Source organism: Pantherophis guttatus, chromosome 7 (assembly GCF_059756535.1).
Source record: "Pantherophis guttatus breed Tessera chromosome 7, ASM5975653v1, whole genome shotgun sequence".
Taxonomy (NCBI): Eukaryota; Metazoa; Chordata; class Lepidosauria; order Squamata; family Colubridae; genus Pantherophis; species Pantherophis guttatus.
The window spans coordinates 46771699-46784299 of NC_142069.1; positions in this window are offsets into that span (position 1 = coordinate 46771699).

The window sequence follows — 12601 nt, forward strand, 5'->3', positions numbered from 1 at the left end:
TAAACAATGTTGTGAACTGACAGGTTTTTTTTTTCCAAATGAAATATGTCACAAGGCTGGCTAAGGTTTGGCATATTACAAAAATACCTGCCAGCTGTCAGCTGTTTGCAAACTAAAAAGGTTGGGAACTGAAATTTTTAAAAAATATATATTTGCTTCCTCTAAAATTGTTATTTGCACACCTGCCAGAAAATGTCAGCATGTTTGCCAAGAATTTTAAAAAGTGACCTTATATATTGTTTTCTAAAGAAAAAAAAATAGTTTATGGATTTTCCAAATCCATTTACTCCCTAAAGTTGTTCACGGAAATGAGAATTTTGGAGAACATAAGATATGATCACTCTCTGATCTAGGGCCTATTTCATCAGTGCATCACCAAGTAAATGTATTTATTAAATGCTTTCTAAAAGCACTTAAAAGAGAAAGCAGTGAACACAGGCTAAATTTGATAAAAAATATCAGCCACTGAGGATGTAAAGACCAGAACATCTACAGAAGATACATAAAACTATAAATATCAATAAAATCATATAAACTTGGGAATCCCGTCAATTATCAAAAGCCTTCTGGAATAGCTTAGTTTAAAAAAAAATTACAGAAGGCCAGAACAGTGGAATCCAACTTAATTTCTAAAAAGGAAATTATTTCACACTGAAGGAGAAGCAGGATTTACAAGTTTCTGCCTCATATTCTTCATACAACTGAGAAATCACCCCTTGTTTTTCCTGTGGTGCCCAGACAAAGAGAGAACCTTGCAAGTATTTGAAATAAATAATCTTGCATTGTATGCTATTAATATGAAATATGTATTATTTATTTAATTAATTATTAATATGAAATATTATTCATACATAATATGAAACATGTACAAATATGAAAACACATAAGAATTGCAAAAGCTTGACGAAATGGGTAGATATCAACATTTAGAACTTCAGCCCAATATAGATTAGCATTTTTGTGTCTTTTAACATAAATGCATGAAAAAATGCACATGAGTATTTAGTATTAAATTTAGTATTTAGTATTTTTAAGAAAAAGAAAAAAGACACACAGAGAGAAAATGGAGAAAGTAAAAAAAAAGTACAATATAGATAAGCAGGGAGCTTAAACCATCACAGAATTGAGTTAATTTTTTCCAATATATGATTAGTTTTACATAACTATCATTTTAAAAAATAAAATCATTGTTAAAATCCAAGTAATATTTGAAAATCAACAATAGTTAGTATGGTATACACAGGGTGGGCTGCTGGGGGTTCGCAGGGGTTTGGGAGAATCTCTAGCTAAGATTCTATGCAGTTCGGAGAACCCCCAAATCCCACTCTTGGCTGGCCCTGGCCACCCCACCCTGCCCCTCCCAGGAGTCCCCACGCAGCCTGTTTTGGATGCAGGTAAGAGAAGGGCGTAGATGCGTGGAGGCTCAGGGAGGGCGAAAATGCCCCCCTTGTGGTGCAGGAGGCTGACTAGGCCATGCCCACCATGGCCACGCCCACCCAGCAACTGGGCAGAGAACCCCTTGCTAAAAATTTTACCCAACCCTGGGTATACATTATACCCACCCCTGGGTATACATTATAAAATGGGATTTAAACAGTAATTTCTATCTGAACAATTTTTTAAAAAATTTGATTTATATGCCGCCCTTCTCCAGAGACTCAGGGCAGTTTACAATGCGTTAAGCAATAGCCTTCATACTTTTGTATATTTATACAAAGTCAGCTTATTGCCCCCACAAACTGGGTCCTCATTTTACCTACCTGAGAAAGGATAGAAGGCTGAGTCAACCTTGAGCCTGGTGAGATTCGAACTTACAGTAATTGCAGACAGCTGGTGTTACTCACAATGCTTTTAGTCTGCTGAGCCACCAGGCCCAAATTAAAGACTTTGTGTTAAAAGAAATGCAATTTTCAGATGTGATATAAATGTACATATAGAGATACAATTCAAAATGAATTCCAAATCAAATTAAATTCCATATCAGATTTACTTTGGAAACATGAAACTATTTTCACATGGTAATCTTATGTCCCTGGATTGTTGATAAACTTTTGAATTAGAATTGCTTGGATTTGGCACTGCTTTGGTGTGTGTTTGGATTTGGCACTGCTTTGCTGGGCTACTTTAATTTATCTGCTTTAGTTGTAAAACATACTTTGAACTTAAATCTATTCATAAAATGTTTTTCTCTTTCTGCTAATTAATAAGAAAAGGAAAAATGCAAATGGCTGAAAACATATATAAAACATAAGCTCAGGAAACAAGTGTTAAAGAATCCAGTTTAGGGGATGAAACTGAAAGTTTCCGGATTTTGGGAAATGTCTTGATTGCCTGTAAGGGATACACAAACTGACATATTCCTGAGATGCAAATTGCAAAATGACCAAACTGGAGAAAAAAATGTGTGTGTATGGGAGAGATACATTAAATTGCTAAATAAGAACCTAAAACAGAAAAGGTGGGATTGGCAACTTAGATGGGAAAAAAATCTTTTAAAAAAATGGTTCGAGTCTGAAGGCATTTTATTATCAGTGCACTCTAGATATGCATGTCTTCTCCCTTCTTGCAGTCCAACATTTTTGTCTCCTTACCTGCATCTGTAACCTCTCTGGTTAGGATCCTATTTGAGATTGAGCTCCTAACTGAGACCTGGATGTTGGTAATTTGCCTTAACTTGAATAGATGAAATTCTCTTTCTATTGATTATAACTTGCTTCCTTACTATCTAGTAAAAATAGCTTGACTTCATTTTGGTCTCTTATCATTAGCCACCACTCTGCCACTGAAAAGGAGTTTCTAGTTAGGAGACAATCCAGTGTCTGTAAATGTACCTGGTTTGGGGTTGTTGTTTTTTTTGCAGGTATGAGAATGCATGCATCTGAAGAACAATTATTAAATCAGATACCAACAGTTGGTTTGAAGTGGCCTTAGTCAAACACATGAGTAATGAATACCATAAACAAAGTTTTTCGTGAATTATGTTTGCCAAGCACTCCATACTAAACAAATTTAACAGCTTATTAGACAATCCAGACATCAAGAGTTGAGTGTATGCACCCCACCACTGATCTTAACAAAATCTTGTACAAATAAGTGTTTCAAAATGTAAGGCACACTACATAATTTTACTACGCAACTCATTGCTATAAAAAGTGTCAGCAACATTTTCTTAAAATTCTAGAATAGAATCGAAGAGGGATTGTTACAAACTCTTTGCCCTTTGGGTGTTAAACTGTCAATTTTAGTTCTTTTTTGCTGTAATTCAAATCTGTACTTTCCAAGAATGTATCTTCTGGAACTGTCTGCTAAATTTGTTTAGATTGACCAGAGAGAAATATTAGAAGCACTTCAGGGTATTTTTCACTGAGAAAATAAAAAAGGTCATTGGATCAAAGGAATGGATGAAATGATGATGGATTTCAGCATTATACTCATAGAACAACTACGAGTGTTTCTGCATATCAAGTGAAAGCACTTCCCACATTTATTGCCTGAAGGAGATGGGAGAGTGAAGCCAGCAAAAAACTATACCAGCATAACATTTGGGATGTCTATTGATAATTCCTGTTGTGTATTAGGCAAGATAGTGACAATGTATTTATTTATGGTGCATAGGGCACAACAAGGATAGGTATTTGTGGATTCCCCCAGTTTATTTTTCTCCCCTTTCATTAATTTCAGCAGCTGATGAGAAAACATCCACCAGTTGCTCTCCTTAATAGGAATAGGGCGGGTACTTGGAAGGATGCAAAAAACAGCTTTTAAACAAAAAGCTGTTCTCAAGTTTTGTGCAAGTATTATCTGCTGATAATTCAAAGGAAATCCAACTGATTTCCTTTGATCAGCTGATGGGTTCAGCAATATTCCAGAAGAGCATTAAACCAATGATCAAAAACAGCTTTAGAACAGGAAATCACTGCTCCAGCAGAATATTTGCAAGATAGATAGTTTAGTTTAGTTTTATTAGATTTATATACCGCCCTACTCCCAAAGGACTCAGGGTGGTGAACAGGCACAGAATAAAATACATAGATACAAAAGTTAGAAACATAATTAAAACCAAATTAAATAATTTAGCCCGAGACAATTAAAAATCCCAATAATTTAAAACAGATTAAAATTTCAATTTAAAAAATTAAAAAAAAAGGGAGAAAATTAGGCCAGGCCGGCTTGCTGGAATAGGAGGGTCTTAAGAGCACGGCGGAAAGTGCGCAGATCCGGGATCCTCCGTATCTCCGGGGGGAGCTCATTCCAGATAGTGGGTGCCCCCACAGAGAAGGCCCTCCCCCTGGGGGCTGCCAGTCGACATTGTTTGGCTGACGGCATGCAGAGGAGCCCCTCTCTATGAGAGCGTACCGGCCGGTGGGAGGCTGTTTGTGGTAGTAGGCGGTCCCATAAATAACCAGGTCCTAAGCCATGGAGCACTCTAAAGGTGGTGACCAAAACCTTGAAGCGCACCCGGAAGACCACCGGGAGCCAGTGCAGCTCACGCAGGAGAGGTGTCACACGGGAGTGCCATGTTGCTCCCATAACCACCCGCGCGGCTGCACTCTGCGCCAGTTGGAGCCTCCAGGTGCTCCTCAAGGGGAGCCCCATGTAGAGAGTGTTACAATAGTCCAGGCGGGAAGTGACGAGGGCATGAGTGACTGTGTGTAGGGAATCCCGATCCAGAAAGGGACGCAACTGGCGAATCAGGCGAACCTGATGAAAAATCCTCCCGGTCACGGCCATCAAATGCTCTTCTAAAGACAGCCGTGAATCCAGGAGGACGCCCAAGTTGCGAGCCCTCTCCGTGAGGGCCAGCGATTCGCCCCCAATAGTCAGTGATGGCGTCAACTGACTATATCGGAACGTCGGAAACCACAGCCACTTGGTCTTGGATGGGTTGAGACTGAGCCTGTTCCTCCCCATCCAGATCCGCACGGCCTCCAGACACTGGGACATCACTTCAAGGGCATTGTTGGGGTGGTCCGGGGTGGAGATGTACAGCTGGGTGTCATCAAATTAACCACGGATAATCTCGCCCAGCGGCTTTACATAAATGTTGAACAAAAGGGGCGAGAGGACCGACCCTTGTGGCACCCCACATATGAGGGGCCTCGGGGTCGACCTCTGCCCCCCTGCCAACACAGACTGCAACCGGTCAGAGAGAAAGGAGGAGAACCACCGTAATACAGTGCCCCCCACCCCTAACTCTTCCAACCAGTGCAGCATGATACCATGGTTGATGGTATCAAAAGCCGCTGAGAGGTCTAATAGGACCAGGACAGAGGAGCAACCCCTGTCCCGAGCCCTCCAGAGATCATCAACCAATGCAACCAATGCCGTTTCAGTGCTGTACCCAGGCCTTTAGCCCGACTGGAATGGATCCAGATCGTCGTTTCATCCAGGTACTGGGGGAGCTGTCGTGCAACCACACTCTCAACAACCTTCGCAACAAAACGAAGGTCCTGCAATCAGGCCCTGATTGCATTGATTCCATTTTTTAAAAAAAAAATTGGTTACTTATATCATGAAAAATCCCTGCCTTAGTCCCTATTAATAGACCATTGAAGCAGTATAAAAAATATTATGCTATGTAGGCAAGAAGGCTGGAATTCTGTAGTTCTGTGAAATAATAAATGAAATCATAATGGAGTTGCCACTGTTTCTAACATCACAATTCAAAAACATCTATTGAGTTTTAAATAGTAGTGTGGTAAACTTGCCTTCCTGCAGCTTTATACATGTTGCTAAAAAGTGCTGCTAACAGAGAGTGTTCTTGCAGTCTATAAGAGAAATGGATCCATTCTTCTTGGATCCTATTCCTCCAGTGACACCATCACTATGCCTTTGCCGATTTTGTAAAAAACAAACATACACTCTAATTTTAATTCTAAGTTAACTCTAAGATGGTGGAAAATTCCTTATTTACGTGACTGCCATACATTCTTGATTTTAGAAAAATGTTAAACACGGTGTCACGAGTGTGATTCCCATCTTCTATGGTTCCTCCCCTCCCCGTTTAGTTTTCTTGGGATGTTCTATCAGCCTAGTCATGAATCTTATACTGCCACCAGCTGGATACAGGCTTCATTGCAACTGCTTTCAAGGCTGCCCCATAATTGTTATCTTTCAGGAGTCCTGGGAACTTAGGACCAAGATATCTGTATCAATCCAATTTTTATTGAAAGACTGTTGGTTTTTTATTCCCCTTTTCCAATGGTAGTCAATTGACTGTTTTGGGTGCATAAAAGAAGATTGTGAAGCATCGATTTGCCGCAGTCAATCATATAAGGAAAATGACATAATATGGTTGTTATCTTGTTATTTCCTCTGCACAAAGAAGACAGTCATTCTCTGTAACTCCCAGCTATTCTCCTGACTTGATTCCAAATAATAAAATGACAATGGCATCAGGATTTTGGAACAGAAATGTAGGGTTCTGTATTGACGCATGAGATAGAGGGCTCAAAAGTAACAAGCTGAATTTACCACATTTTGAAACATTGAATGTTTCTATGCATATAGCAATTTAGATAGCACCTGAGTAGTATTTATGTACCCAGGAAGTTCCCCACAGAAACCCTGCTAGGTGTGTGACTCTCAGACAACAGCTTTACAAATGTATTACTTCCAATTATCTTTATGTTTCTGTATATCCAACACAATTTCAATACAACACTCAGCTACATTATAACTGGCTTTACATATTAGAAAGGAATCAGATACATCCACCTGCAGTAAACTGCAACAATCAGTTATCAAGAATGATTGATTCCTGAATTTCACAAATATTCTATAATTGGATGGATTATCTTTCTTTTTCTATCAAGATATACTTTCCTATAGGAATCAGTCTACTGAGATCAATGGTGTAATTCTATGGTGGACAGAACTGAAGCAAGTTCCAGTAATGACCAAAACTCCAAAAGTTTGAGGCCCATCATTTTTTTAAAAAAATTTTTATTATATTTTTGTTGTTAAAGAATAACAGAAAGGGAAAAAAAATCAATACAAAAAATCAATAGTAAGGAAAGAAAGAAAAAATTTTCCCCCCAGCGTGCTATACAAACGGAAAGGAAGTTTTAGGAAATTAAAGTCTTCAGTTCTTCCAAAAATCTCTTTGATAAGGTACTGGTGCCGATTCATCCAATCTTCCAAGTGCAAAGTCCACAAATGGTTACCATTTTCTTTATATATACCACTTCTAATTTTAATATCACAAGTCAATTTATCATTTAATGCAAATTTCCATGTTTCATTGTACCATTCTTCTAATTTTAAGTCAACATTTAATTTCCAATATCTAGCAATTATAATTCTCCCCATTATAACCAAAATCCTCACCAATTCTCTTTCTCCAGTTGTTAATGTTGTTTCATTCAATATTAATAATAATATGGTTTCCAATTTCAATTTGACCCTCTTCTTAATTATTTCAAATATTTCATTTTCTATCCTAGACCAAAAAAGTTCAACCCCATTACATTTACACCACATATGAGCATATGTCCTGAGTTCCACTTTACATCTCCAACACATTTTATCCACTTTATTATCCATTTGAAAAAGTCTTATTGGGGTCATGAGGCCCATCATTTTTTGCAGTTTAAACCAGTGGTGGGTTGCTACCGGTTCACCCTAGTTTGAGCGAACTGGTAGCAGCAGCAGCAGGAGGCTCCGCCCACCCACCCGGACACATGTGAGCACGCGCGCACCCATGAGCGAACCAGTAGCAATGGGATTTGCAACCCACTACTGGTTTAAACCTCACCTCTTTTTTTTTTTTTTTTTTTTTTGCATTTTCCTGGCATCCTTTTCACTCTCAACAGTTTCCCTCTCTCATTACATAGTAAGCTATCCAAGAACAGAGGCAACCCTTTTGCCTGATGCCTGAAATTACTGGATGCCAAAATCTTTTTGAATTTAGGCTGAAGATGGCATCAAATTAGACCACATAATCTTATATTCCTGATTTAAGATACTTTCCCAAATTGAAGAATAAGGTTATACACATCATAACTCACACCTCTGTTTGGGGAGGACCATGATGTATACTCTGCATGCAGAAAATCCAAGGGCCTCTCCTTAGCACTACCTTACCTAGGTCTAGGATAACTCAGTGTAGCCAACTTGCCACGGCCAACTCTCTGCAGGACAACTCACCACAGGACAAAAGTTAGTCTAATATTGAAGGAACGATGGAATAGAATCATTAAAGAAAGGATGCAAAAGGAGAGACAAAATGAAATGTGAATGACAAAAATTAAAATAATTTTTGAATTACTTTAAATACTTAAATTGAATTGTTATTTTTTTCTTGCAGCAAGTTGTCCCTCACTGAGTTGTCCCTCACTGAGAGAGATGTCCTGGTGCGAGTTGACCATGGTGAGTTGGCTGTGGTGAATTGGCCATGGCCAGTTGGCCACACCAAATTGTCCCATTCAGATCTTTTGGGTTATAATTCTACTGTGTGTTGCCCTTGGTCAAAGATAATGAAAATTGTACTCTGTCTGAAAGATTGGATAACATTGGAAAATCAAAGATTAAAGACCTTGAAGGTTTTGATCTGGATTTGGGTGGCATGTATATTTATGGTAAAATAAAGTAGAGGTTAATCCAGGTTTTAAGAATCATTTTATTAGGAAGTCGATTGGGCATCTGAGGTACCACTGTAGATATAACTTCATGAAGCATTGAACTGAAAAGAGATGTTAAGCAAAGTCAAATGGTTGACATATTGTGATTTACTGACATTTGGTGAAGAGGAAATTAAGATTAAAAGCAAGGGGATAAATAGTAAGTGGAGGATTTAAATGTGACTGGTTTAATTATTATAGAATATTTGAAAGATTTAAACTCAATAAAAAAGTTTTGTTTTTGCAGGATAAATTTGAATTAGAATCCAATTTAAGCTTTTGTGGTGACCATTTGATTTCTAAAGTTTATAAAATGCTACTTAGGATGAACTATGTTGAGTATTCTATGATAAAATGGGCAAAAAAAATGGTAGATTTTATCTAGCATAAACATTATGCTAGATCAATGGGAAAAATACGTGGACTAATAGTTTGAAGATTACTCTAAATTACATTCAGAAAGAAAACTTTTATAAAATGATAGATCAATGGTATTTGACCCCAGACAGATTGGCAAGAATGTATAAGGGAACCTCCAACAAATATTGGAAATATAATCAAATTCCAGATACATTTTATCACATGTGGTGTAAACATCTTAAATCATATTGGATAAATATAATAATGGTTATGCAGAAAATACTTAAAATGCAAATATTAATGAAAGCTAAAGCCTCTCTTCTTGGTATTATGGATAAACTGAGAGAGAAACAATTTGGGACTTTATTTTTGTACATGGTGACTGCTGCAAGGACTGTATATGCCAAATACTGGAAAGAAAAGGGAATACCAAGAATAGATCCTGAAACTGACACACCTGGCAAATTAACTGTATTGATTAGAGAATGGTTTGGGCAGGTTTATAAGAGATTGGAAGCCATTTGTGGAGTTTCTGAATGTTAAGTACAACAACGGACTATTAACAGAGGATTTTGAAGATTAATTTAAGTTTCTGGGTTACTAATTAAAAGCTTTTTTACATTAAACAAAGATTGGATTCATCTGATTGATAGATAATAATATTTTATATTTGGGATATTTGTTAAGAGATTGTAATTTAAAATAGTAATTTAGTTAAGTATAGATGGAAAAATTTAAACCATTTGTAAACCTGTAAAGCAAGACAGGAAATCTATTAGATTTGTTTGAGTTATATTTATCAACACTCAGCCAGGGTGGATGTTATGTTTAATGTTAATTGTATATCTGTTATATACTGTACATCTTTTTTTCTTTTCCTTTTTTACCCAGTATTGTTAATTTTTTCCTATTTTGTCTGTAGTTTTTCTTATTCTTTGTTTTTTTTGTCTTTTATTTGTATTTGGCCTTTTACCTTTTGAAATCAACATTTTTTAAAATAAAATTTTAGATTGTAAGGGTGACACTGAAGTATAATTTTATGTCATTTTATTCTATTTTATACATTTATGTATTAAATTATATTGTAGCTTTTCTATTTTACCCTACTGTTATTTTAAATTGTTTGTATAAGATTTTATTGGTGATATGTGTTTGCACCTTGTGCTTTGATATGGCCTATAGGCTAATCAAAGCTATCATTTTAAACTGCATTTTATTCCAATTTCATTTTAAATCATATTTTATTCCAATTTCATTTAAAATTGTATTTTATCCAATTCCATTTTAAATTGTTTTATCAGATTTTAGTAATAATTTGTGTCTGAGACTCTACACTTTGATATGGCCTAAGGGCTAATCAATAAAATAAACTCTAAACTCTAAAATAAAATTGTACTCTAAAATATCTAGAAGACAACAGACTGGAGCAATGTGTTCGGCATGTCCAGTTAAGAGCATCAATTAAAAGACCCTGGAAAGTTTCTATGGATCAGAATAGATAATACTGTGTTAGATGGACAAAGAATATGTCTTGGTAATACAGGTAGTTCTCGACTTACAGCCACAACTGAGCCCAACATTTCTGTTATTAAGTGAGACAGGTGCTTAGTGACTTTTGTCCTATTTTATGACCTTTTCGCTACACTTGTTAAATGAATCACTGCAGTTGCTAAATTAGTAACATGGTTGTTAAGTGAATTTTGATCAGGTGACCATGGGAATGCCACAACAGTTGTAAGTATGAAAAATTATACTTACAACTCATAAGTCATAAGTCATTTTTTTCATTGCTATTGTAACTTTAAATGATCATGAAACAAACTGTTGTAAATTAAGGGCTACCTGTAATTTGAGAATTTCTTCTGCCAAAATTGAAGTGATATAAAGAAAACAGGTATGCTGTCTATAGTGCAATCCTCCCTTTACTTAGGAACTCTATGTGTGCCTCTTTCTCCCTGGAGTAGTTCAGGCCAACTTATAATATCAGTGATTGGATAGCAGCATCACAATATTAATTAGCTCATTTGGGCTGCAAACTTGTCATATGAATTACAAATCCAATGTTTGTTTTTATGTGTGTGTGTGTGTGTGTGTGTGTGTGTGTGTGTGTGTGTGTTTGCCCATAAGCACCAAGCCAAGAACATCAGCCAGAAGATGACGAATGCGATTTCGTCAAAACGTCGCTACTACCCTTTTAAGGATATGTTTACAATTACATGGGAAGAAACCCGAGATATTAACTGTACACACATATATACCCGTGAAAACTTACATAGACAAATATATATATATGTAGGTCTTTGGTTATTCGGGTTTTCTCCCGCGTAAAATTGGAGGTTTCTTGGCAACGTTTCGACGAAGTCTCATTCGTCATCTTCAGGCTGGTGTTCTCGGCTTCGTGCTTCTAGGAGCAATGTGTGTGATCGCAGCTGTTTCTTCCTTTTAACTGCCAGCAGGGGTGTGAACTGATTGGGTGGGAGCTTGGCTGTGTTCTGATTGGGCAGAGGTGTGTTCTGATTGGTTGGGGGTTTGGCTGTGCTCTGATTGGATGGGGGGTTGGCTGTGCTCTGATTGGCTGGGTGTGTGTTCTGTTTAGGTGGGGGCTTGGTTGTGCTTGGGTCAGTCTGAGTAGCAGGGGGATTTGAGCTGGTGAGCTGTGTTGCTGTTGTTTGGCTTCATGTTCGTGGCCGTGCTATCTCTTCATGGTGGGTGTCGGTCTGCTTCATGTATGGATTGGAGGGGTTTAAGGTGGCTAATGATGCAGCTGTGGTCTGGCTTCTGGTCCGGGGTCGTGCTTCATCATCAGTGTGGGTTCGAGTCTGCTTTCTGCGTGGATGTGTGGTGGCTACATCCTGTGTGGCTCTCGTGAGTGTGGGTCTGGTGTCATTCTTTGTGTTAGGGACTCGTTTGTCAATAAGGGCGGGTTTCCAAATGGCTGGTAGGTGGGAGGTATCATCTCATTTATTCATGCTGTGTGGACGTTTTTCTATCTCGATGGCTTCTCTGATTATTCCGTTGTTAAAGTGTTCAGTTTTGGCGATAGTTCTGGTCTTTTTAAAGTCAATATCATGTCCTGTGGCTTTGAGGTGTTGGACCAGGGAAGAAGTTGGTTCCTCTTTTCTGACTGAGTTCTTGTGTTCTTCAATGTGTGCACTTATTCTTCTGTTGGTTTGTCCGATGTATGTGGTGGGGCAGGCGGGGCATGGGATTTCATATACTCCTTGATTTTCTAACTCAATTTTGTCTTTGGGGTTTCTTAGGATGGTGGATATTTTTCGGTTTGTGCAGAATGCTATCTTGATGTTGTGTTTGTGGAGGATCTTGCTGATTCTGTCTGTGGTGCCTTTTATGTATGGGAGGAGGGCTTTGCCGTTTTCTTGTTCTCTGTCTTGGATTTTAGTGGGGGTTTCTTTTTAGATTAGGTTGGTAATCTTATTTCTTTGGAATCCATTGGATGTTAGTACGTTAGTGAGAGTGTGTAGTTCGGTTTTTAGGTGTTGTTCGTCAGCTAAGCGTTTTGTTCTGGAGATGAGTGTCTTGGCTATGGTTAATCTTGTCCAGTTAATCTGGCCACATGGGAAAGAAAAACTGGACAACTTCCTCACACACCTCAACAGCCT